At 40.2% G+C, this 27,922-nt stretch overlaps 1 protein-coding gene and 1 long non-coding RNA gene across 7 annotated transcripts in view; one reads left to right on the top strand and one right to left on the bottom strand.

The window, feature by feature from the left end:
- PCED1B (PC-esterase domain containing 1B) overlaps positions 1–27,922 on the bottom strand; it is a 144,790-nt gene that overhangs the window by 34,268 nt on the left and 82,600 nt on the right. Inside the window, exon 1 of one of the 6 annotated variants that reach the window (XM_059935737.1) lies at positions 4,138–4,150. The exons of the other annotated variants lie outside the window; for them this stretch is intronic. The gene's annotated coding sequence lies outside the window, so the exon portion shown is untranslated. Of the gene's footprint in view, positions 1–4,137; positions 4,151–27,922 lie in introns of those variants that run through there. 6 annotated transcript variants of the gene reach the window in all.
- Positions 16,992–20,339, top strand: LOC132372498 (uncharacterized). Its single transcript, XR_009505202.1, has 3 exons — positions 16,992–17,078; positions 17,167–17,257; positions 20,084–20,339. It is a non-coding gene; the product is annotated as an uncharacterized LOC132372498 (long non-coding RNA).

Here is a 27,922-nt window from a genome sequence, read left to right as displayed (position 1 = left end):
AGTGTTATTTTTCAAGAGAACAATTTCATTTACTATCAAATTTTGCCACATTGTACCTTTCTCTGACTCATTAAAACCCTGGCCATATATCTGCTGCTTTCCCATCCAAGGACCGTCTGATCTTTAAATAGCATGTGGAACTCCTACCAGAGTGACCTTTCTTTTTGGCAGGTCATCTGACAATATTAGCTAGAGTACTTTGTTCCCAGACGAGCAGGAGACCTTAATATTCGGAGAAGCTTTATTGTTGAAACAGTCTGAGCCGACTGCCAAAAATGACTGACTTCCTTTGCTCTGAAGAAGTTTCTCTTGTGTTTGCAATAAGTAGATATCAAAGGGACATTTATGGGTCTAAACTAGTTCCAGTGCTTGTAAAGAGGGCCACCCCGAGACGAGGCAGGCAGTTGGGAGACAGATCTGTTTCAGGGGCATGAGAGGAAGTTTTCTCAAGGACGCTGGCAGCAAAGGGCGGGCAGCCAGTACTGCATGGAGGTCTTAACACAACACGACCAAGTGTCCCTACAGGTGACAGAGCATAGCAATAGCATATCAGGAGCATATGATATTCAATCCCAAGGTAGGAAGGCAGGAAACCAGAAATGCAGCTTAGTGAAGGTAAGAGCAAGGCAAGGCCCCAGCCCCAGAGAGAAAGAGCAATGAAATGGGTTAAAAACAACAACTCAGGAAAACAAGTGCAATTATCACAGTTGGGTCCCAAAAGGCAGACTCTGAAATAAACTCGTAAATGCAATCAGCAAACGAGGTTAGAATCTTGGAAACTATCCAGCTGCTTCATATGATTTACAGGATTGGAGAAGTGTGTTGATCCTCTTACCGAAATTTATGTCACAAGGTGAAAACACAATTCTAACTTCCCAGTGAACCATGATTTAAGCTACACAGGGCTGAGTATGTGGAAGTATGTCTTTGTCTCTAAGGGACATAATAAGAACTGCTTGCAATTTATGAAAGTCACCGATAAATTTTAACCTTTTTGTTTTGGAGGTCAGCCAAAATTCCAAATCTTTTACACTAACCATTGCAGTAATCCAGGTGAGTGAAGGCGGTGGTGATGGAGGGGACGGGGACGAGGTGATGGACTGAACAGCGACTGGAGGGGAGTGGGGGATGGGAGAGAATCACGAGCCGAGAAGTATTGTACAGAATGCTTCCTTGGTGTTAGAAGATAAACTGAGGCATATTAAAACTTTTTAGTTTCTTTGAGCAAAAACCAATTGGAATGGAGCAGCGCCAGATCAGAAGTTGTTAGGAGCCCTCCACCAACAGGAACTCTGGGAGAGACTTTATACAAAGAAGGTGGAAGCAAAACAAGGAATTATTGGTTGGCTATAGCTGAAAGCCTCGTTGGCTGTTTGTGATTGGTTGTCCTTAGGTTTGCATTTCGATTTGGGTTTGCTTACGTAGGCTGCCACGGCATTAGTGCCACCTGTCTTTTTTTTTTTTTAATAAATTTATTTATTTTATTTATTTATTATTTTTGGCTGTGTTGGGTCTTCGTTGTTGTGCACGGGCTTTCTCTAGTTGTGGTGAGCAGGGGCTACTCTTTGTTGCGGTGCACGGGCTTCTCATCGCAGTGGCTTCTCTTGTTGTGGAGCACAGGCTCTAGGTGTGCGGGCTTCAGTAGTTGTGGCACACAGGCTCAGTAGTTGTGGCTTGCAGGCCCTAGAGCGCAGGCTCAGTAGTTGTGGCACACGGGCTTAGCTGCTCTGCGGCATGTGGGATCTTCCCAGAACAGGGCTCAAACCGTGTCCCCTGCATTGGCAGGCGGGTTCTTAACCACTGCGCCACCGGGGAAGCCCGGCACCACCCGTCTTAATGGTCTCCTTGTTGAGTTAACTTAACACTGGTTTCTGGACTGGCTCGGACAACTGAGTGGACAGGGATGCCAGCACAGAGTAGGCACAGTCTGATGTCTGGAGTCAAAACCTGACTCCAGTTTCTATGCTCTGTGTGAACTTGAGCCAATTACTTAACCTCTCTCAGCCTTTATCTGTAAAAACAAGAAAAATTCTACTTACAAAATTGTTGTGAGAGCTAAATGAGAGTTCATACCACTAACTTGACACATATACTGATTGTATATTAATTGCTAAACCCTGAATTCAAAGTCCAGTATGCTGGGAGAGACATGCAAAAACAATCAACACACTACAAAGGGGCAAGTGATAAGCGCAAAAATATCAGCCTCCCTTAAGTGTTCGAGGAGCCCAGAATCAGGTGCTCTGCTTACAGATGTGGGGAGAGGGGAATGGGTATTTGAGCCAGGCTTGAATAAATACGTTTCCACTAAAATGCATCTCCCCTGTGACCTTGGACAAATTAATCTCCGAGAGCCTCGGTTTCCTCAGTTAGGGATAATAATAGTAACCATCCCAAGGAGTGATTGTGAGGGTTAAGTGAAGTAATCCCTGAAGAATGCCCAGTACAGTGCCTGGGACATAGCAAGTACTCCATCAACGTTGGCTATTTTGATTAACATTATTACTATGGAGAACTCTGGGACTAAAGAGCTCTGATGAACTCAATGACATACCAAGGTCACAGCTAGTTAATAGCAGAGATTAGACTAAGATCCAGGCAACAATTTTATGCTCAAAATAAAAGTAGAGCTCTGGACTCATCCATCCTACTTTTCCTACTGGAGATTCTAGAGAGAGTGTTGGATCTTTTTGTGTAACATGGAAACTTAGCAACTTTTCCCAAATGAAGTTCTGAATGAAATCATTTAACATTTGAATGAGCTCATATGTAAAAGGATTAACCACTCTGACAGGTACTAAATCTGCAGTACATATAAATCTACTTTTTCTTACTGGACATCTTGGTTTTGCTTTTGTTTTTTTTTCCAGGTTACATATTTTTCTTATTTCAACGCTCTAACCCCATTCTCTGAAGCCTATTTGATTTTCATATCAAAGGAAAATGAAAGCAAAAGGGATAGGTTCTACTTGTAATCAACATCCGTTTACTGTCTATTGTGGTTCAGAAGCTCTTTGCTAGCACTATGGAAGGAGACAAAGAATAGAAAAGATAGCCTCCATCTTTGAGACAGTTGCCATTTTGTTTAAATAAACCAATCTACATGCAAAGGGAAAACAATAATTCTATGATAATGTATAGATATTCCATGGTCATATGGGGTAGGTTGGATATGTTCACACAGAGGAGACAAAGTCAGTTGGTGTATTGGGCGGGAGCTAATGAGGATGTATGGAGAGAAAAGAATCATCTCTTTGACCAGTGCTATGCTGGGTGTTCTGTATAGTATCTGGATAATTCTGAGCTCTAAAAATGGTAAAGACTGGCAAAGAGAAAGGCAGGCAGTGATTTTCATTAAGATCACCTGGTACTGGGCTTCCCTGGTGGTGCAGTGGTTGAGAATCTGCCTGCCAGTGCAGGGGACACGGGTTCGAGCCCTGGTCTGGGAAGATCCCACATGCCGCGGAGCAACTGGGCCCGTGAGCCACAACTACTGAGCCTGCGCGTCTGGAGCCTGTGCTCCGCAACAAGAGAGGCCACGACAGTGAAAGGCACGTGCACCGCGATGAAGAGTGGCCCCCACTCGCTGCAACTAGAGAAAGCCCTCGCACAGAAACGAAGACCCAACACAGCCAGAAATAAATTAATTAATTAATTAATTTTAAAAGAAATAGGAAAAAAAAAAGATCACCTGTTACTAAACAAACAAACAAAGGAACCTGCACCCAGCTCCCACCCTCAGAGATTCTGTTTCTGTTTCCGGGGCAGGGAGCCCAGGTCTCCACACTTTATGAAAGCTCCCAGGTGATTCTAAAGTGCAACAAAGGCTGAGAACCTCCACGTTGGGGCAAAGACCAGATGACAAATATTGGCAAGTCTGTGTAGAGGACTAATGCATATGAAAGGGTTTTCTAAATAACACACTACTATGTGAATAAAGACTTACCATTGTTTTCCTATGTGGAGTTTGTACCTAGAGATCCCCTCAAATGACGTTGAACGAGTGCACTTCAAGTGCGGTGCTTATGCACTTCCAGCAGGATTCTGAGCACATTGTATTGAAGCGGGCGTGTGGGTTTGTGGGGAGGAGGGTGAGGGTGACCAAGAGAAATGCCAGGCAGGGCTGGAGGAACTGACCCATGAGTTCTCTTCTGTGGATTCCAGGTCTGAAGCAGCAGAAAGTTACGCCCAGGGCTCGCCAGACAGATCAGGAGCCTTCTGTCTGGAGATTTCAAGCATGCCTATTTTGTCATAGGGCTAGTTGAAGTGAAAATGCCACGCTGGAGAGGAACAAAAGATGAGATTCAAGAGTTTGACACATTGTCCATGCTCATTAATTGTTTGCTGAAATGAAGACAAAATGTGTGATGATGACGTAGCACTAAAAAGAAGAGATGGCCTAGCAAATTAGATCGTGGTGTTTGGATTTGATGCTACTGGCCTCAGAAAGCCATGATGTAACCTTGAGTCGTGTTTAAGGACCTGTAAACTACTGAAAACTGAAGAAATAAGTGTGTGTCCAAGGTTATTCATCCCTTAAGAGGACTTTAAAGAAGAGTATTTTCATCATGAGAATAATGGTCGCTATAATGCTTTATTTAAGCAAGACTGTGGACTCTTCTTTTCTGAACAGGGTTGCACCTTCCGGTAGGGCTGGTTGTTCATGTCACACGAGTGAATAATAGAGTTGGTCCTGAAATCAGTCTGTCCTGTGCTCACTAAGCCGTGCACCCGAGTGTGGGCTGCGTCAGCCCAGATGAAGGGATGCCTTTTCCCACCTCACACAAAGGCACCCCATGGAGTAGTGGCAGCCCATGTCTGAAAGTCTGAAGACACAGTGCATGCTCTTCTGCTTAGGTAGCCTCTTAAGGTCACTTCCAGACTTGGGTAGGAAACCAATGATGTGAGCAATAAAGCGGAAGAAAGAAGAGAAGATAAAAATGATCAAACTATTAGAAGAAATGTAAAAGAACAGCAGAGTGAGGTCCCAAGATAAGTGGAGTCTCCGCCCATGTCTTTCTGATATTGTGAGTAAACACGGAGAGAAAGTTCAGTGACCTAATAAATGGCAGAAATGAAAACGAGGCAAAATGCAACACAGAGGCATTTTGCAATAAGAAGCAACATGCATCTGGCATCTAAATCCAGCAATTGTATACCCAGGGCTAGAAAAAGTCCATTTTACCAGCAGCAAGTCTATTTTTAGAGAGAAAATATAAAATGAGTATGTTTCCAATGGTCCTCTGCACTTCTTTTCACTTTCATCCAAAATCCCTTCCTCCTCAGCCCATTCCAGCCCCTCAGTGGAACTGGATGGCTACTGCTTATGTTTTACGTTTCAATTTGGATGATGAGTTTCCATATTATGTTCTTATCGGCAAGGCTCTGCCACATTCACCTCTAACTGCTAACTTTTCTAGTACACAGTCAGAAAAGGAAGTCCTTAACTCTCACAAGCGGTTTGGTCTTGAAACCACCTAAGAAATGTCTCAAGCCCCTTTCAATTTCTAAGGAAAGCAGAATTTGTACATTAGAAACAGAGCTCACAACACCTAAGCAAAGAATTTCATAGAAATAAATCAGATTAGTTCAAAGGATATTTGTCTTTAGGCTCACAGTATGTCCCACACTTTTTAATAGACCAAGAAGACCTGAGGTCAACACTCTGGATTCCTATCCCTATAAGGCTTTTGCATGGAACATCACTGATTCCTATGGGTTCCAGCTGAGGAATTTATAACATGATCTGTTTCCCTTGGGATTAGCCTTTGAAAATTTATTTATTCATCCAACATTTAATAGATCCCCCACTGTGTTAGATGCTGGAAACACAAAGATCACTAAGGCATGGCTACTGCTTCCAAAGTCCTTATTTAGTAAGGGAAGACAGACATTTAATTTAATAAATGCCACAAAATACTCTGGTGCTATGACATGTATGTCTGGGGAAGAGAGGGGACACAGAGGCCGAGGAGGTGCTCCAAGGCAGAGCAAACTGTGGGAATAAATAAAGCAGCCGTGGGTCAAAGAGTTTGGGTTAGTCAGGAAGATGCAGGTAGATCCAGTTGACCAATCAAAATCCTATCCTTGGAGCAGGTGGGATAAAGGATAGGTCCAGCAGGTAGGATAAAGGATAGGTCCAGGTAGAAGAGGTGGCCGACGGGGCCAGTGAGAGTGTAACCCATAAAGCCACAGTCTTTACAAGACTTGGCCTCCATATGATGGTCTATAGTTCCCAGATATGCCTTCAATGAAGCCTATTTAATGTTTAAGAGCAGTTCCAGAACGTGTAGAGTTGGGGGTCGCCTGGGAGACGGAATGCTCAGACAGCGACTTCCCTATTGCCTCTGGTTCTCAGAGCTGAATTCCTGAGCATCTTTAGTCTCTGTTTTAACTGTGAAAAAATAGATTTTAAAACATGGATTTTTAAACATTTTACTGTTTAGTGCTGGCTTTAACTGTTTAAACCTGTCACTGAATGAAGATGAAAAATTTGTTTCACTATACGATACTGCCTACAGTTAAAATGACATCTCTGTTTCTCTCTTTCTCCTTTATTCTCTCTCTTTTTGAAACTGGCTTAATAATTCCCTTGGAGTAGGGATAGGGGATTTTCATTAGTACCAGATCATTTCACCTGCCTTTTCTCCCTGAGATTTCCAGTTTCCTGACACTCGATTTTCTTTAAAATTTCCATCCCTCTCTTGGTTTTCCATGAGCTTCCATGGTCTCTCCCTGTGAACACTGCCACTCACTTTTCTAACTTCTTACCTGGAACCATAAAACTGGATCCTTTCCCTAAATTTTTCTTCCTTCCATCCTCCCTTCCTTTCTTATTGAAATACAGTTGATATACAATATTATGTTAGTTTCAGGGTACGACATAGTGATTTGACATTTAAATACATTATGAGATGATCACCACAGTAAGTCTAGTAAACATCTGTCCCCACAAAAAGCTATTATAGTACCATTGATGACATTCTCTATGCCGTACGATATATCCCCGTGACATTTATTTTACAACTAAAAGTTTGTACCTCTTAATTCCTTTCACCTATTTAGCTCCCCATCCTCAACCTCCCCTCTGGCAAAACCACCTCCCCTCTGTTTTCTTATGAGTCTGTTTTCATTTTGTTTTGTTTTCTAGATTCCACATATAAGTGAGATCACATGGTGTTTGTCTTTCTCTGAGTTATTTCACTTACCATAATACCCTCTAGATTCATCCATGTTGTTGCAAATGGCAAAATTTTATTCTTTTTTATAGCTAAGATTCCACTGTGTGTGTGTGTGTGTGTGTGTGTGTGTGTGTGTGTCACATCTTCTTTATCCATTCACCTATTCATGGACACTTAGGTTGCTTCCATATCTTGGCAATTGTAAATAATGCTGCAATGAACATAGGGGTGCACGTATCTTTTTGAATTAGGGTTTTGTTTTCTTCAGAGAATGTGCAAAAGTGAAAGTGCTAGATCATAGGATAGTTGTATTTTTAATTTTTTGAGGAATCTCCATACTATTTTCCATAGTGGCTGCACCAACTTACAATGCCACCAACAGTGAAAGTTCCCTTTTCTCCACATCTTCACCAATACTTGTTATTTGCTGTCTTTTTGATGATAGCCATTCTGACAGGTGTGAGGTGATATCTCATTGTGATTTTGATTTGCATTTCCCTCATGATTAGTGATGTTGACTATCTTTTCATGTGCCTGTTGTCCATCTATATGCCTTCTTTGGAAAAATGTCTATCCTCTGCCCATTTAAAAATTATATTTCTTGTTTATTTGTTGTTGAGTTGTATGAGTTCTTTCTATATTCCGGATATTAACTCCTTTTCAGATATGGGTGCATATCATTTTTCAAGTGTTATATGTTCTTGTTGGATTGATCCCTTTGTCATTATGTAATACCTTCTTTCTCTCTGGTTACAGTCTTTGTTTTAAAGTCTATTCTGTCTGATATAAGTATTGCTACCCCAGGTTTCTTTTCATTTTTATTTACATAGAATATCTTTCTGCATCTCCTCAATTTCTGTCTGTGTGTCTTCAGATCTGAAGTGAGTCTCTTACAGGCAGCATATATATGGGTCTCATTTTTTTCTAATTATTTTAACCATTCTATGTCTTTTGATTGGAGCATTTACTCCAGTTACATTTAAAGTAATTATTGATAGATATGTACTTTTTGCCATTTTATTAATTGGTTTTTGGCTGTTTTTGTAGTCTTCTTTGTTTGTTTATTCTTTTCTAGTTCCCTTTCCTTATGATTTGATAACTATCTTTAGTGTTACATTTGGATTCTGTTCTCTTTATTGTTTTGTTTATCTTTGTAGGTTTTTGATTTGTGGTTACCATGAGGTTCATGTATAAGAACCTAGATAGATAGATAGATAGATAGATAGATGATAGATATATAGATAGATAGATAGATGATAGATAGATGATAGATAGATGATAGATATATAGATAGATGATAGATAGATAGATGATAAATAGATAATCTACTTTAAATTGATGATCTCTTAAGTTGAACACATTCTAACAGCTCTACATTTTTAGTCCTTCCCACCATGCCTTGTTTCTGACATCATATTTTACATCTTTTTATTTTTCTGTATCCCTTAACTTATTGTAGATATCGATGATTTTACTACTTTTGTCTTTTAACCTTCCTATTAGCTTTATAAGTCATTGATCGACTATCTTTACTATATGTTTGCCTTTACCAATGAGGTTTTTCCTTTCATAATTTTCTTACTTCTAATTGTGTCCTTTTTCTTTTGTGCCTAGAGAAGTTCCTTTAACACTTCTTATAAGGTTGGTTTAGTGGTGCTGAACTCCTTTTAGCTTTTGCTTGTTGATGAAACTCTTTACCTCTCCTTCAATTCTGAAGGATAACCTTGCTGGGTAGAGTATTATTGGTTTAGGCGCTTTCCTCTCATCACTTTGAATGTACTGTGCCACTTCCTTCTGGCCTACAATGTTTCTGCTGAAAAGCCAGCCAATGGTCTTACAGGAGTTCCCTTGTTTGAAACCTGTTGCTTTCTCTTGCTGCTTTTAAAAGTCTCTCTTATATTTAATATGACATTTTAATTACAAAGTGTCTTGGTGTGGCCCTCTTTGGGCTCATCTTGTTTGGGACTCTTGCTTCCTGGACCTCATTGTCTGTTTCTTTCCCCAGATTAGGGAAGTTTTCAGCTATTATTTCTTCAAATAAATTCTCTGCCCTTTTATGTTTCTCTTCTCCTTCTGGGACCCCCATAATGCAAATGTTAGTATGCCTGATGTTGTCCCAGAGGTCCCTTCAAGTACCCTTATTTTTTAAATTTTATTTTTAAAAAATTTACATATTTATTTATTTATTTTTGGCTGTGTTGGGTCTTCGTTGCCGCGTGCAGGCTTTCTCTAGTTGTGGCGAGCGGGGGCTACTCTTCGTTGCAGTGCATGGGCTTCTCATTGCGGTGGCTTCTCCTGTTGCAGAGCATGGGCTCTAGGCGCACAGGCTTCAGTAGTTGTGGCACACGGGCTTAGTTGCTCTGTGGCATGTGGGATTTTCCTGGACCAGGGCTCGAACCTTTGTCCCCTGCATTGGCAGGCGGATTCTGAACCACTGCGCCACCAGGGAAGTCCTAAAATTTCTTTTATTTCTTTTCATCTTGGTTGATTTCCACTACTCTGTCTTCCAGATCACTGATCCATTCTTCTGTATAATCTAATCTACTTTGATTCCCTCTAGTTTTTTTGTTTTGTTTTAGTTATTGTATTCTTCAGCTCTGATTTGTTCTTTTTTATATTTTCTAACTCTTCTTTGAAGTTTTTACTGTGTTCATCCATTCTTCTCCTGAAAATGGTGAGCATCTTTATGATCATTGCCCTTAATATATTGGGTAGATTTCTTGTCTCCATTTCACCTAGTTCTTTTTCTGAGGTTTTGTCTTATTCCTTTGTTTGAAACGTATTCCTCTGTCTCCCCATTTTGCCTAGTCTCTTATTTTATTTCTGTGTATTAGGTAGGTCCGTTTCATCCCTTGATCTTGAAGAAGGGGCCTTATGTAGGAGAGGTCCTATTGGGCCCAGCAGCACACTCCCCTTGTCCAATGGAGTTAGATGCTCCATGGGTATCCCCTTTGCAGGCTGCGTGTGCCCTTCTGTTGTGGCGGCGGTGATTGCTAGCCTGCCTGGCTACACACAGCTACTGCGGGTTTGCTAGTGGATGGGCTGGTTCCCTAGGTGGCTTACTGTGTGGCTTGACAGTGTGTGGCTGCTGCAGGCCTGTTGGTGAGCAGGGCAAGTCCTTAGCACTAGTAGGCTAGTGGGAGGATTCCAAAATGGTCCTTGCCAACACTGGTGTCAGCACGGAAGAACAAGAGGTCAAAAATGGCTGCTGCCAGAGTCTCAGTCTCCAGGAGAAGGCCCAGCTGCCACCTGCCTCTCCAAGATGCTCGCCAAGATCAGCAAGGTCTGATCCAGGTGCCTTTCAAACTACTACCTCTGTGCTGGGACTCAGAGCATGTAAGATTTTGCATACACTATCTAAGAGTGAAGTTTCCTATAGTCCTATAGTTCTTCCAAAGTAAGCTCAGTTTGTTTTCAAAGCCCGACTTTCTGGGGGCTTATCTTCCCAGTGCCAGATTCCTGGGCTGAGTTGCCCAATGTGGCACTTGGGTCCCTTGGTCCTTGGGGAGAACTTCTACAATCATGATTTTCCTCCTATTTGTGGGCCAATGACCTGGGGGCATGGGTCCTGACTAGATCATGTCTCTGCCCCTCCTACTCATCTTGTTGTGGCTCCTTCTTTTTTTTTTTTTTTTAAAGATTGGGAGCGTTTTATTTATTTATTTATTTATTTATTTATTTATTTATTTATGACTGCGTTGGGTCTTTGTTGCTGTGCATGGGCTTTTCTCTAGTTGCGGCGAGTGGAGTCTACTCTTCATTGCGGTGTGAGGGCTTCTCATTGCGGTGGCTTCTCTTGTTGCAGAGCACAGGCTCTAGGCACCCAGGCTTCAGTAGTTGTGGCACGCGGGCTCAGTAGTTGTGGCTCACGGGCTCTAGAGCGCAGGCTCGGTAGTTGCGGCGCACAGGCTTAGTTGCTCCGTGGCACGTGGGATCTTCCTGGACCAGGGCTCGAACCCCTGTCCCCTGCATTGGCAGGCGGATTCTTAACCACTATGCCACCAGGGAAGTCCCTGGCTCCTTCTTTATATGTTTAGCTGTGGAAAATCTTTTCTACTAGTCTTCAAGTTGTTCTCATAGACAGTTGCTCTGTAAGAGGTTGTAATTTTGGTTTGCTCTTGGGAGGATGTGAGTTCAGGGTCTTCCTACTCCACCATCTTGACTCCCCCCTCCTTTACCTAAATTTCTGAGGGCTTCTGTAGAATGTGAATGTGCCCCATTAATTAAGGCAGCACTGCTAACATGCCAGCTGCAGAGCAACAAAACAGTCCATCTTCACATTTGCTGCCCATTGCCTCCCCTAGGCCATATCCCCTTCTTCCAGTGTGTTTAGATGGTGGGTAGAGATCCCTTGGTCGCAGGGAGAATTGTCCCTACCCCAGGCCCAAGGATGAACTAGGTCCAAACCAGTCATGGAAATCCCCTTCTCCTTGGCCATTGATTGTTCTAAGTTTAGACATCTGACCCACATCTGGCCAATGGAATGTAAAAGGAAATCTGGAGCCCACCTAAGATAAGGTTTTGTGATGATGTTTGTCATAAGTTTCCTAGAGCTACTATAATAAAATGCCACAAACTGGGCAGCTTAAAACAACATATACGTATTCCCGCACTGCTCTGGAGGTTATCAGTCTGAAATCAAGGCTCTAAGGAAGAATTCGTCCTTGTCTTTTTCTCATCTCTGATGGTTGCCATTCCTTGGTTTGTAGCTTCCTCTGCCTTCGTCTTCACGTGGGCATCTTTTTTTCATGTATTCTTTGCATTTCCTTTCTGAGTCTGTCTCTGTTTTCTCTTCTTATAAGGTCACCAGTTATTGGATTGGGACCACCCTAATTCAGTATGGCCTCTCTTAATTAATTACATCTTCAAAGGCCCTATTTCCAAATATGATCATATCCACAGATACCTGGTGTTAGGACTTCATCACACTTTTTGGAGGACACAATTCAAACCACAAGGCCTTTTGCCCTTTTCACTTTACCGTCTTGGAAGTACAGCAGCCATCTGATGACTATGAGGTTAGAGACATGAAAAGAGTCTACAATTTGAAGATGGTGGAAAGGAGAGCTAAGGAAACAGTAGGTGTCTAATAGCATCACAGCACAGTTGAACTACTGCCAGCAACCATTTACTTCTAGACTGCTTGATTGTCAGAAAATGACCCTGAGCTATTAAGTCACTGCCAGGTTTTCTGTCACTTGTAGTAAAAAAATCCTAATGGATGCACCAAAATCTCCCTAGTTCACAACAGAATTAGAAAAATAAGTACGGTAGTAAAATTTTCATAGAGCAAGATTCATTAAATTTAAAGGATATTTTAAAATTCTGAAGTTATGTCATTCTCACTTTTTTGTTATTAAAATACGCTTTATTTTATGAAATGATGGTGATTGTAGAAGGTCATTTGTTTTTTAGCATCCTTACTTGGAGAAGGAAGGGAGGAAGGAAGGAAAGAATGAATGAAGGACAGAGGAAAAATTTTGGAAAGTTAGTTTTTCTCTAATTTTCAAAAATTTTTTCTTTTAGCTTGTGAAATCCAAAAGTCTATGATGAGAAAAATGCTGCTGAATTTGCCTTGAAACCTAGAATTATTGATATGCTGGAGCTTCGGGCACCAGCTCATGAGAGTAGATGGTTAAATTTCCAGGAAGTGGCTTGACATCACCTTGGTAACTTGAAATCTGACATGGTGGGAGTATTCACATCATGGAAATCTGCAGATGCTATAAATCCAATCCCTTCTCCCCCAGCCGGTTGTTTTCCAGCACAACACTGCCCCATACCTGCCTCTTGCAGGTGTCCAGGGGGTAAGCATGCAAGGGACAAGTCATACCGACTAAAACATACATGAGATTGAGATGGACCTAATTTAGTAATTTAAAATTTTACAATGTAAAATACTCTCTCTCATTGCTTGTTGAGTTATCTGACAGTCCATTTCCCTCATGAAAATATTAGCTCTGCCTCAGCAGGAACCACATCTGTTCTATTCACACAGTATCCTCACTGCCTGCCACAGCATGGAGTGGGCTCTGGGGTCCTCATTTTCCTAGGAGTCATTATCAGAGATTCCACAGTCATCAGGATGCCTAGGGAAGCAAAAGTCATTGTAACATAAGAATATTTACCAGTGAGGGATCTGTAGACAAACGAATCCCTGTCCTCACGGGATGTACATTCTAAGATGACTAAGTGGAAAATGCAAGTAACAAAAGTATCATGTAATTTCAAGTAGTGAAAATCACAAGTGTGAGTTTTAAACAATCTACTGTAGTATGTTCAGTTAAACACTGGTTCAATGGGAAGTTTATAGGTGTTGAAAAAATTTAAATGGTTCTGTAGGCAATACATTTGGGGAATGTTGCTTAAACCAAGTTAAATTGGTGTCTTTATTGCTAAACTGCTCAGGGCCTTTAATATGATACTGTGAACCTTTAATCTGTGCCAGTGAATCTTTACTTTGACCATGGAATCCATTTTTGAGTGCATCACCTATAATTAGTGTTCCACAGAGCATATTTTAGGAAACACGAGCACATTGTCATCTTAGATTTCTTGAAAGGTTTAATGTCGATTTCCTTGAGGGGCTTTTCTATGAGGCATTAAAGCAAAATATATTTAGGAATTCCACCCCCAGACAAACCAGAGAAGTTTTTATAGGTATATTCTGCCCACCTTTTTACAGATACGGAATCACCAAGACATGAACACTTACCTATTATAATTTTAGAGTACGGCAGTTACAAGTATTCCACGTTTCCTTAATTGGGAAAAAGTTCACTCTCCTCTCTAATTGGATAATTAACACTCCCAATATATCAGATATGTTATTTAATCAAAATGTTAATTTTCTTTATGTCAACTGTTTTTCAAATGGTATAATGAGTAAAAATCATCTTTTCAATCATGACGAGAAAGAAAGAGACCTCAAAGCCATTTTAACTTAGCATTTGGTTTTCAGGCAGACCTGAACTCCCTCCATCCCAATAAGACATTCCATTTCCATTTACAGTCTCTGGAGTGATAAGTATCAAAATCTCATTTGTTTACATGGCCTCGTTTTTTTCACATCCTTTCAGACAACTGAATGTTTCTGCTCATAAGGCAGTGTGGTGTACTGATGAAGAGCTGGGGCTCTGGAGGCAGCTTGTGTTCAATTTCCAGCTCTTCCATTACTAGCTTTGTGGCTGTGTGCAAGTTACTTAAGCCTCAGTTTTCCTCAACTGTGCAATGGGAATAATAGCACTAACATCTGCCTCCTGAGTTACTGAAAGGCTTAAAAAAGATAATATGTATAAAGCACTCAAGGTAGTATTACTGTAGCTATAGCTCTCTTAACAAGCACTTAGATCTATTGTTGTAGTGACTCACTACCATGCACCTTTGAATTCCAAGCCCTCTCTTTCTTCCTCAGCTAAGTCATAGAAATAAATTCGTTTCCTCTAACAGGTTCCTCACTAGGAGGCTCTCCCAAGCTTTCAGTCATTTCGGCTGCTCTTTCCTGAACGAGCTTCAAGTTTCACTGGCTCTCTTTAGTTTTAGGATTTCTAACTGAGCTCAGTGCTCTGAAAAATGCCTGCGTAGAGAAACAGAACCATTTGTGACTTCAAAATTACATCAAACTGTTCTCTGAAAAGGTTTGTGAAGCCTTCAGCCTTTCTGTTGTCAGTGGGAGTGGACTATTATTAGCATCCAGTTCTGCACGTATCTTCTTGGATTCAGTTCTGATTGTGAAGGGGGGAAATTACAGGATGTTTCTTGTGACAGGACTAAGATCGCAGAAGGGTTGGAATGATTGGTAATGATGGTCTGTCTTCTGTTTAGCACTGACAAAAAGTTGAGTTGTTTTCCTTTTTTTTTTTTTTTTTTCAGGAGAAGGGATAAATTAAGCTGAGGAGGTTAAAAAAGTTCTAGGTTTAAAAGAATTTAGAGATTCAACATTCTTTCTACTATATATGGTTTTTCTATGTCATTGTACTCAGTCAAGAGAATACAGTGGAAAATACCTTCACTAGCCAGAACTCAACTCCCTGAAACCATGATTTAAATAGATTAGAGATATGAACTTCCTGAGAAAACATCAAATAACATAAAGCTAGCTGACCTCAGTGATTAATCAAAAATCAACTACAAGGGTATGTCCATGTATCAGTTAAGTCAACCCAACCTCCTATTCCTTATACATATAACATTGTATTAAAATTTAATCTCCATGGAAGAAGAGATTTTTGTCTGTTTTGTTCTCTGTTATGCCTGCAGCCTCTAGAAGAACACTTGGCACATAGTAGGCATTCAGTTGATATTTATCAAACGGATTGATGAATGAATGAAAACAGTATGTTTGGTACTGGAAAGATGGGAGGTGATAGTTCAGAATTATGAAGCAGAGGCATTGCAAGGTCTGTAATAATCAACATAACATCAGTAATGTTGGAATGGAATTGGCCCTCTTCAAGCAGAGCAGTTGACTTGTAAAGGATTAGGAAAGATACTGATGAAGTACTGACTTTTTAAAAGAAATGATTGATTAACCAGAAATATTATTTCATCTGAACGGTCTACCGATTCCAATTAATTGAGGCTTCAAGTTGAAGAATAAAGGTGCAGACCTTGCATTTAGTAATAAAACTTTATGAAAATCCATCCTTCAGCTAAGCATTCCCAGATGTTCTGATGAGTCTGATGTTCTCTTGTTTTATCTGTGTGAAGCAGCCACCCCAATTTAAACTCCATATTAATTTTCTGGCACTTAATTGTGACTAGCTAACATTGGCACAGAAGGTCCTGTCTGAGCCTTTCAGAGATGCAGAAGATGAGAAGCAGGGAAGGGAAGATGGAGATTAGGTGTTAGGATCTAAACTGTGGTTGCAACCTCATGGTAGCTGGGCCCTTCATAAAGCAAATTATGGCAATGCTTCCATTTGTAATTTGTATTGTCTGGGTACAACTTTGTATCATTAATCCTTCTTTACTTTTCAAAACTAAAAATGATAGGCAATTGCCTCGGGGGCTTTTGTAAACAATGGTATTTGCATTTTTATATCATTCAGCATGAAGAGAGTTGATCTTACATTAACTTCATGAGTACATTTGAGGTGCCTTCCCCCTCTTCTATTTTTTTCCTTTATTTTTTGAAATGGTGGCAGAGCTATATGGGATATTTGACTGCTGTTCCCGTCTTTGAAAGTAAACCTGATCTAATCTGGCCTCACCAGTCTGTGGAAGTTCCTGTGGCAGCACTCCATCTTCTCAAACAGTAACTTAGCATTCCCTCTCTCAAACTGTCCCTATTTATTTTGGAGAACCCCCCCCCCGCCCCGAAGATGTGCTTCACATTTGCCTACAGACCCGTCTGTCAGACACAGTTACCACATGGCGTCCACCATGGCCTTCTGTTGGCTGCACTTACACATGTCTTTGCCTTGCTGCCATTTGATTTGCCTACCACTGCCAGGCGCCACTGTCTGAGGTGAGAAAGTCAGTGTTCATGCCAAAAGTGCTATATTCTTGGGGTGTGGGTGTGGTTTACGCAGAGGAGGGGAGAAAGGCCCTTTCTCTAATTCCCTGCAACACTTGGTCACTGGGCCCTTAAGCAGATCTGATTACATCCAGAGTCCTTTCTACGCTTCCGGCTTCTGGCTTCTACCCTCACTCAGAATCTTACAAATTCTGTCAACACAATAATTCTGTCAGTACCTGGCACTCATTCCTTGGCCAAAATTGTTTTGGAAACATTCTCTAAGTTTCTAGTTACCACTCCTCCCCCAACCCCGCCCCCAGGCTGGGCTAAGGCATCAGCTGGGGCAAAGATGCCACAATCGTCATCTCTCCCCTCTCCTCTGGCGCTCTCTCTCCAGCCGAAGTCAGTCACAAGCAGAAGCTCCACGGACATCACTGGTACAGAGAGGTTTTGTGTGTGACGGGAGCACAGCGAGGGGATGGAATGAATGTGCGCTTTAGCAGTGGGTTAAATGCTCTCTTACAGAAGGAAGCCTTTCTCTCTTATTTCTGAAGTGATGAAACAAAACCTAACCACCTTGGGCTCCATGCACCATTTCCTTCAGGGCATCGCTCAGGTGAGTGCCGCTCACCAGCCCTTCCAGGACCTGGGGCTTAGTCATCCCTTTGTTGAATATAAAGGGTCTTTGTGGAAATTTTTCTTAGGGACAAGGAGTTCTTCACAGGCTCCCAGGCTAGAATTTGTGTTTGTTGGGCTCCTTGGAACTGGTAGCATTCCTTTTCCTCTCCTCCAGAGCCATGAAACAGGCAGCCTAAGCTGCTCACTCCGTTCTGAGTCTTCTCGGAGTTCACAGCTGACACTGAATCCCAGATTGCACCAAAGGAACAGTCTTTCGTCTTTTTATTTGTTTTCTCCCCTCCGCCTGTTTCTTTACTCAGCTTCAATTCCATCTTCTTGCTGTCCTCGCTGGGGGACAACTTTGACTTCTCTTCCTCATGTTTTCCTGATTTTAGCTGGTCTGAAATCCAGACACTTTTTAAGAAGGAAAAGTACTGAGCAATAATATTATCTAAAGAGCCATTGGCTAGGACACACCAATATTAAAAGGAACAAACAGATAGGTTTCTGAATTTCCAAATGGAATTTCTATACATTAGAAATGTCTGTGACCCAACATTTAAAAACCATCATATTCTAGATAATGACCAAATAAAATTAATTATGAGGTTTGGTTCCTTTGGAAAAAAGCCTTGAACTAATTCAATTCATGCCTATGAGGATACTGTGCAAGTTAATTCGAATTAACTAACTCAAATATACAAAGGTCCAGGAGTGAATAAATTTTCATTGAACTTGGTTTTGTTGCCCAGATATTATGGGCAGTTGGCCCACTTTGCTTCTAGGATAATGTAATGTAAAAAAAAAAATAAAAATAAAAAATAAAATTAAATTTCTAAGATCAGATTCCTAAGCTAAAGCCAGTACCATATGTTAACTGTAAATATTCCACTTGACTAGCAATTTAATTTTTCTACAATTTGTTATTCAATCTCCTAATAAACATCAACAATGCAGAACTGGAGAAATTTGAGGAGGAATGTTAAAGGGGTATTTTTAAATAATTCTAAGTGTTATAGTACCTAGACACATAAAATTATATGGTATATAATTATAAGTGCTATAAGCAACAATAATAAATTTCATTTTTGAGGCTTACTATATACCAGATAACTTGTGAGACCTTTACTTACATTATCTCATTTAATCTATGCAGTAGATAGGTTTTTAAAAAATTTTTATTGGAGTATAGTTGATTTACAAATTTGTGTTAGTTTCTGCTGTACAGCAAAGTGAATCAGTTATGCATATACATATATCCACTCTTTTTTAGATTCTTTTCCCATATAGGCCATTACAGTGTTGAGAAGAGTTCCCTGTGCTATACAGCAGGTCCTTATTAGTTATCTATTTTTTATATAGTAGTGTGTATATGTCAATCCCAATCTCCCAGTTTATCCCTCCCTTTTACCCCGTTTTCCCTCCTGGTAACCATAAGTTTGTTTTTATGCAGTAGATGGTTTTAATTCCCATTTTACAGATTAAGACACTAATGCTCAGTGATATTAAGAACTTCCCCAAGTTAATATAGTCTGTTAGAGACAGGCCCAGGATTCGAACCTACACATGTCTGACCCCAGAGATTATGCATTTAACCCTTGGGCTATGAGGCAGGAAGGAGGAAATAGTGCCTAAAGGCTGTATTTAATTTAATTTAATTTAATTTATTTAGGCCGCTCTGTACATGCAGCATGCGGGATCTTAGTCCCCTGACCAGGGATCGAACTTGTGCCCCCTGCATTGGGAGCGCAGTCTTTACCACTGGACCTCCGGGGAAGTCCCTAAAGGCTGCGTTTTAAAGACTCCAGGTAGATAAGTACCAGGAAGTATGACCTTCAGTGGGCTTTGCTTCTTCAACCCCATGACCCTCACTGCTTCTAAGAGAGGTCTACTAGATTATACCCACATGGCTTCCAAGAGCAAAAATCAGCTCTTAGAGACAGCTCAATCTGAGCCCACAAAGAAAAATTTTCTCAGTTACATTGCAATTGACAGGGCACCTCTCACTCATTAAATTCAGTGAGTCATAAATTATTCAGAGCCATGTACCTATCATGGGTTAACCCTCACCTGTTTCCATCTTACAGGACATGTTCTAATTGCCAATTTTCCCCCTTAGAATGTAGTACTGGAAATTGCATGTTTCATTCTCTACGTGGCTTGACCAGTAGGAAGTACAATGGATGTACTACTTCCTTAAAGGCACCCTAAGCTTTTATTACTTGTCATTTAAATTGCATTATCATTGTAATCTGCCACATCACACTGGTATTGAGTTCATGGCCACTGAAAACTGCTAGATCTTTTTCACTTAAGCAGCCACTACCAAGCCAGATATCCATCTTATATTTATGAAAACCCAGTTGAAAATAACTTTTACGTGGGTCTTTGCCTGTACTCCTGTTAATTTCTTTGTGGTTTTAGTGGCCCAACATTCCAAATTGCTGAGGGCAGGTTGAATTCCAGCCTGTTTGTGTCATCGAAATCAACAGCGTCAATACTTCAGGCTCTGCAATATCTGCAAATATGATAAAATGCCTTCTATGTCTTCAGTGAATTAAGTAATTTTCAATCGAAGTCAACAAATATTTTAGTGAGCACTTGTTCTGAATTAGCCACTTTTCTAAATGCAAGGATGAATGAGATGTATTGATGATGTCTGGATGAACTAGACAGAACTAGTGCCCAAGAGGCTCACGGTACCTGGAGGAACAGGCATGAATATGGCTAAGTACAATATGATATGAGTAGGAGTTCGCTGGTGGCACAGTAGATAAGAATCCGCTTGCCAATGCAGGGGATACAGTTTCGATCCTTGTTCCAGGAAGATCCCACATGCCGCAGAGCAACGAAGCCTGCGCACCACAACCACTGAGCCTGTGCTCTAGAGCCTGCGAGCCACAACTACTGAGCCCGCGCACCTAGACCCCGTGCTCCGCAACAAGAGAAGCCACCGTGATGAGAAGCCCGTGCACCACAATGAAGAGTAGCCCCTGCTTGCCACAACTAGAGAAAGCCTGTGCACAGAAACTAAGACCCAACGCAGCCAAAAATAAAAAATTAAATCTTTAAAAAAAAATGGTATGAGTAAAGTCCTATGAAAACATTTAAAATTAGCAGTTTACTGAATTGCTTTAGCCATTATTTCAGTTTCTTTTTTTTTCAATTAACAAATCTTTATTGAACATGTATGATAAACAGGGCAAGTTAATGGGTTCTTGGGATTAAAATAGAAAAAAAAATTGTGGTCACTGCCTTACAGAGAATATCTCAGAGGCATATATGCAAAAATAATTACATCATAGTGATATCAGTTTCTCATCTACAGTTGTCCATTGGTATTCATGGGGGACTAGTTCCAGGACCCCCACAAATACCAAAAATTGTGGATGCTCAAGTTTCATATATAAAGTGTTACAGTCGGGTCCTCTGTATTTGCAGGTTCTGCATCCGCAGATACGGGAGAGCCGACTGTAGGTCATCTTCACTGAACCTGTCGGTTTTCAAATTTCCAAGTGGTGGGTGTGGTACTAATTCAACCTAAAGCTAGGTCTGCATAAAGCAACTAGATCAAGTGATTGACTGAGGACATTGTTGCACCTGAGCTGAGCACAGTAGAATGTGTGAATTCGATTATATTAAGAATGCTGATGCACGTGACCAATACATTAGAAACATACAAATATCTCATCATACCAGCACTTTCTGTGATTTTAACTTTAAGACAACAACGTGAAAGTGCACAAGACAGATTCATCTCACGTATTGCTGCCTCTTCTAGAATACAAAGATAGCAAGAAAGCAACAGAAAACAGACCCTCTCCTGCAACAGTGAATGTAATCCTGGCCGGGGGCTCACTAACCACTTTACAGCCCCAGTAATAGTTCAGATGTGCCACATCCCTGCATCTTGTAGCCAGCCAACCACCAAGCATGACCACACAACATTTGGTAGCTGAAGCTAAAAGAATTATTTGGGTGGTTGACTAATTGTACCTTTACCTTGCCTTCCAGATAGAAGGAGGAAGAGGAGGAGGAGGAAACCTTTCTGTCCATAGTTTTTACTAGGCTGCCAAATCTACACTGGCCCTGTTCACGTTTACTAATCTGAGACTCAGCAGGAACAAGAGATTACCTATTCAGATTTGGGGGCTCTTGGCATTTTACACTAGAAACAATGACTCAAACCTGAATATAATTGAAAGAAGGGAGATTCGTTCCATAACATCTAGCCTCCATTCACAGCTTTCTTTTCTCCCTGGACACCATCTGCCCTAAGAGAGCCTTATGCAGCCCTCCTCGGGCTGTCCTGGCCCCTGGTCCTGAGGCAGGCACCGAACTATGCCTTCCCCAGCAGGGACCCCAGGCTCAGACCTTTCCTTATGCCTGGGCTGTGTGTGAGGCTGGTGCTCCCTCAGCCAGGAAGCAGGCCAGGGCCAGCAGCCCAAGGATTTTCAATTGACTTTCTGTTTGTTTTGCTTTTTATTTCCTTCCCTCCCTCTTTGGCTTCCTTCCTAAGTCATTTGAGTATTTTGTTACTAAATTTCAAAACTCAGTTCTTGGCCAATGCAAGTATGAAATACAATTTTTGAAAGATGTAATAAAGATGAAATAAACTGTTCGTAGACAGCCAATGGAGCAAATCGAGTCAGGGAGTTGAAAAATGGTGCTGGAACAGTTGGACATTCATATGCAAAAAAAAAAAAAAAAAAAAGAACATTGTTCCTTGAACAACATATAAAAATAAACTCAAAATGTACCATAGACCTGAATGTTTGACGTAAAACTGTAAAAGTTCTAGAATAAAACCTAGGAAAAAAAATTTTTGTGACCTTGGATTAGTCAGATTTCTTAGATATGACACGAAAGCACTAACCAGAAAGCAAACAATGATAAATTGGTATCACAATTAAAACCTTCCTCTCTTTGAAAGACACTTAAGAAAATAAAAACACTAGCTACAGACTGAGAGAAAGTATTTGCAGAACACATATCGAATCAAGGACTTGTAGCCAGAGTATATAACTAACTTTCCAAAACTCAGCAATAAGGAAACAAACAACCCAGTTTAAAAAAAAGGGGGGGGGGTGGTTAAAGATTTGGAAATCTTTCACCAAAGATGACATACAGATGGCAAATAATCACATAAAAAGATGCTCAACATTGTCAGTGATTAGAGAAATACAAATTAAAACCACAATAGAGATACCACCTATTAGAATGGCTAAAATAAAATGAAACCAACAATACCAAGTGCTAAGAGGTTGCAAAGCAACTGAAACTCATGCACTGTTGTGGAAATGTAAAATGGTATAGCACTTTGAAAAACAATTTGGCAGTTCCTTACAGTATTAAACATATACTGACCTTATAATTCAGTAATCCTCTTCCTAGGGATTTACTCTGGATGAATGAAAGTCATATTCACACAAAAACTTGCACCCTACTTTTATAGCAGCTCTATCCAAAATTGCCAGAAACAACCCAGGTATCTTTAGGGGTAAATGGATAAACAAGCTGTAGTATATCCATACAATGGAATACTGTGCAGCAATGAAAAGGAATGGACTGTGGATACAGGCAATGACTTGGATCAATCTTAAGTGCATTATGCTAAGTGAAAGAAGCCAGACTCCAAAGGGTACATATCGTATGAGTCTATTTAGATGACATTTTGGAAAAGGCAAAATGATAGCAACTGAGAACAGGTTAGTGATTGCCAAGGTCTGGGGGATGGGGAAGGAAATTGACTACAAAGGGGCACTGGGGAACTTTCTGGGTGGCAGAAATGTTTATATCTTTATTGGGGTGATAGTTACATGGGTGTATACATACATAAAATTTCATTAAGCTGTACATTAAGATTTGTGTATTTTACTGAAGTAAAATTGTTTCTCAATTAAAGCATTTAAGAAATGAAGATGAAACAAAAACATCTTCAGATAAAGGGAAACAGAGAGAATTTATTGCCAAAAGACCTGCATTAAAAGATTCTACTAGATGGGAACTTGGATCTTCAGGAAGAAAACAAGAACGTTAGAAATGGTGAATATGAAGATAACTATAATATAAATACATTTCCTCAGGTTTCCCTTCATTTTTCTTTAGGTGGGGGCAGATAGAATACAAAACACCTATATTTTGTAGGGAGATGGTGGGGGGGGGAATTTTTTTAGGAAACAAAGAGAAAGCCACCTAATCAATTAGGGATTCCTAGCTCCTGAAAACTTGGTTCTAGCTTAATGCCATGGTGCAGAGTAGATTCAAGCTAGGTCTTCATGATGCCAAACAACCTGGTGAATAAAACACATTTGAGTCAACTATTCCCAAACACTACAAGTCGGGCATTTGGTGTCCATGACTTGCTGTTAGCAGATATTAAAAAATGTTTGTTAGGTAATTATAACATAACTTCTAATTCTAATATTTTAAGAATCATTCTATAAAAGATAGAATTAGTAAGTTGAGGCCCACTATGGGTAGGAAATGCCAAAGTCATGGGCCGAGATATAAACTGAGGTAAGTTTGACTCCAAATTCTACTTCACTATCAACACTGCATTGATTTTAATCCTGTGTTTCCTATATGTAAAATGAAGATAGTGATAAAACCTATCTCACAGTGTTGTTATGGGGATTAAATGAGAAAATGTCTGCAAAGTACCTGGGATATAATAGGAACTCAATAAATGGGAATGTGTCCACAAAAGTATATGACCTGTAGTTGTTTTTTTTTAAATAGCTCTTTATTGGAGTATAATTGCTTCACAATACATATGTCCCCATATCTCCTCCCTCTAGAGCCTCCCTCCCATCCTTCCTATCCCACCCCTCTAGGTCATCTCAAAGCACCAAGCTGATCTCCCTGTGCTATACAGCTGCTTCCCACTAGCTAACTATTTTACATTAGGTAGTGTATATATGTTGATGCTACTCTCATTTCGCCCCACCTTCCCCCTCCCACCCCATGTCCTCAAGTCCATTCTCTATGTCTACATCTTTATTCCTGCCCTGCAACTAGGTTCATCAGTACCATTTTTTTTTTTTTTTAGATTCCATATACATGTGTTAGCATATGGTATTTGTTTTTCTCTTTCTGACTTACTTCACTCTGAATAACTGTCTCTAGGTGCATCCACCTCACTACAAATAACTCAATTTCATTTCTTTTTATGGCTGAGTAATATTCCATTGTAAATATGTGCCACATCTTCTTTATTCATTCATCTGTCGATGGACATTTAGGTTGGTTCCATGTCCTGGCTATTGTAAATAGTGCTGCAATGAACACTGCGGTACATGACTCTTTTTTTTTTTTTTTTTTTTTTTTTTTTTTTTTAAAGAGATTGGAGTTTATTTATTTATTTATTTATTTTTGGCTGTGTTGGGTCTTCGTTTCTGTGCGAGGGCTTTCTCTTGGTGCGGCAAGCCGGGGCCACTCTTCATCACGGTGCGCGGGCCTCTCACTGTCGCGGCCTCTCTTGTTGCGGAGCAAAGGCTCCAGACGCGCAGGCTCAGTAGTTGTGGCTCACGGGCCCAGTTGCTCCGCGGCATGTGGGATCTTCCCAGACCAGGGCTCGAACCCGTGTCCCCTGCACTGGCAGACAGATTCTCAACCACTGCGCCACCAGGGAAGCCCTACATGACTCTTTTTGAATTATGGTTTTCTCAGGGTATATGCCCGGTAGTGGGACTGCTGGGTCATATGGTAGTTCTATTTTTAGTTTTCTAAGGAACCTCCATACTGTTCTCCATAGTGGTTGTTCAATTTATATTCTCAATTTATACCAACAGTGCAGGAGGGTTCCCTTTTCACCACACCCTCTCCAGCATTTATTGTTTCTAGATTTTTTGATAATGGCCATTCTGACCAGTGTGAGGTGATACCTCATTGTAGTTTTGATTTGCATTTCTCTAAAAATTAGTGATGTTGAGCATCTTTTCATGTGCTTCTTGGCCATCTGTATGTCTTCCTTGGTGAAATTGGTCTGTTTAGGTCTTCCACCCATTTTTTAATTGGATTGTTTGTTTTTTTGATATTGAGCTCCATGAGCTGTTTGTATATTTTGGAGATTAACTCTTTGTCTGTTGTTTCATTTGCAAATATTTTCTCCCATTCTAAGGGTTGTCTTTTTGTCTTGTTCATGGTTTCCTTTTTTTTTTTTTTGAATTATTGAATTTTATTTTATTTATTTTTTTATACAGCAGGTTCTTATTAGTCATCAATTAGTCATCCACTTCAGTGTATACATGTCAATCCCAATCTGCCAATTCATCACACCCCCACCCCCACCCACCACTGCTTTCCCCCTTGGTGTCCATATGTTTGTTCTCTACATCTGTGTCTCAATTTCTGCCCTGCAAACTGGTTCATCTGTACCATTTTTCTAGGTTCCACATATATGCGTTAATATGCGATATTTGTTTTGCTCTGCAAAAGCTTTTAAGTTTAATTAAGTCCCATTTGTTTATTTTTGTTTTTATTTCCATTACTCTAGGAGGTGGGTCGAAAAAGACCTTGCTGTGGTTTATGTCAAAGAGTGTTTTTCCTATGTTTTCCTCTAAGAGTTTTATAGTGTCTGGTCTTACATTTAAGTGTTTAATCCATTTGGAGTTTATTCTTTGTGTATGGTGTTAGGTAGTGTTCTAATTTCATTCTTTTACATGTAGCTGTCCAGTTTTCCCAGCACCACTTATTGAAGAGGCTGTCTTTTCTCCATTGTATGTTCTTGCCTCCTTTGTCGTAAATTAGGTGCCCATATGTGCGTGGATTTATCTCTGGGCATTCTATCCTGTACCATTGATCTATATTTCTGTTTTTGTGCCACTACCATACTGTCTTGATTACTGTAGCTTTGTGGTATAGTTTGAAGTCAGGAGCCTGATTCCTCCAACTCTGTTTTTCTTTCTCAAGATTGCTTTGGCTATTCGGGGTCTTTTGTGTTTCCATACAAATTGTAAAATTTTTTGTTCTAATTCTGTGAAGAATGCCATTGGTAGCTTGATAGGGATTGCATTGAATCTGTCGATTGCTTTGGGTAGTATAGTCATTTTCACAAGATTGATTCTTCCAATCCAAGGACATGGATTTTCTTGTTTCTCCATCTGTTTATGTCATTTTTGATTTCTTTCATCAGTGTTTTATAGTTTTCTGAGTACAAATCTTTCACCTCCCTAGGCAGGTTTATTCCTAGGTATTTTATTCTTTTTGTTGCAGTGGTATATGGGAGTGTTTCCTTAATTTCTCTTTCTGATTTTTCATTGTTGTCGTATAGGAATGCCAGAGATTTCTGTGTATTAATTTTGTATCCTGCAACATTACCAAATTCATTGATTAGTTCTAGTAGTATTCTGGTGGCATCTCTAGGATTTTCTATGTATAGCATCATGTCATCTGCAAACAGTGACAGTTTTACTTCTTTTCCAATTTGTATTCCTTTTATTTCTTTTTCTTCTCTGATTGCCGTGGCTAGGACTTCCAAAACTATGTTGAATAAGAGTGGGTGAGAGTGGACATCCTTGTCTTGTTCCTGATCTTAGTGGAAATGCTTTCAGTTTTTCACCATTGAGTATGATGCTGGCTGTAGGTTTGTCATATATGGCCTTTATTATGTTGAGGTAGGTCCCCTCTATGCCCATTTTCTGGAGAGCTTTTATCATAAACTGGTGTTGAATTTTGTCAAAAGCTTTTTCTGCATCTACTGAGATGATCACATGGTTTTTATTCCTTAATTTGTTAATGCGGTATATCACATTGATTGATTTGCGTATATTGAAGAAGCCTTGCGTCCCTGGGATAAATCCCGCTTGATCATGTGTATGATACCTTTAATATGTTGTTGGATTCTGTTTGCTAGTATTTTGTTCAGGATTTTTGCATCTCTGTTCATCAGTGATATTGGCCTGTAGTTTTCTTTCTTTGTGACATCTTTGTCTGGTTTTGGTATCAGGGTGATGGTGGCTTCACAGAATGAATTTGGGAGTGTTTCTCCCTCTGCAATTTTTTGGAAGAGTTTGAGAAGGATGGGTGTTAGCTCTTCTCTAAATGTTTGATAGAATTCACCTGTGAAGCCATCTGGTTGTGGACTTTTGTTTGTTGGAAGATTTTTAATTACGATTTCAATTTCATTACTTGTGATAGGTCTGTTTATATTTTCTAATTCTTCCTCGTTCAGCCTTGGAAAATTGTACCTTTCCAAGAATTTGTCCATTTCTTCATGGCTGTCCAGTTTATTGGCATATAGTTGTTTGTAGTAGTCTCTTATAATCCTTTGTATTTCTGTGGTGTCAGTTGTGATTTCTCCTTTTTCATTTCTAATTTTATTGATTTGCATCCTCTCCCTTTATTTCTTGATGAGTCTGGCTAAGGGTTTATCAATTTTGTTTAGCATCTCAAAGAACCAGCTTTTAGTTTTATTGATTTTTGCTATTGTTTGTTCTGTTTCTATTTCATTGTTTTCTGCTCTGATCTTTATGATTTCTTTCCTTATACTGACTTTGGGTTTTCTTTGTTCTTCTTTCTCTAGTTATTTTTAAGTGTAGGGTTAGATTGTTTATTTGAGATTTTTCTTGTTTCTTGAGGTGAGAATAAATTGCTATAAACTTCCCTCTTAGAACTGCTTTTGCTGCATCCCATAGGTTTTGGGTCGTCGTGTATTTGTTGT

The sequence above is a fragment of the Balaenoptera ricei genome, chromosome 10 (genome assembly GCF_028023285.1).
Source record: "Balaenoptera ricei isolate mBalRic1 chromosome 10, mBalRic1.hap2, whole genome shotgun sequence".
Lineage (NCBI taxonomy): Eukaryota > Metazoa > Chordata > Mammalia > Artiodactyla > Balaenopteridae > Balaenoptera > Balaenoptera ricei.
The sequence above is the reverse complement of the archived record's forward strand: the minus strand, read 5'-3'. Positions and strand labels throughout refer to the sequence as shown.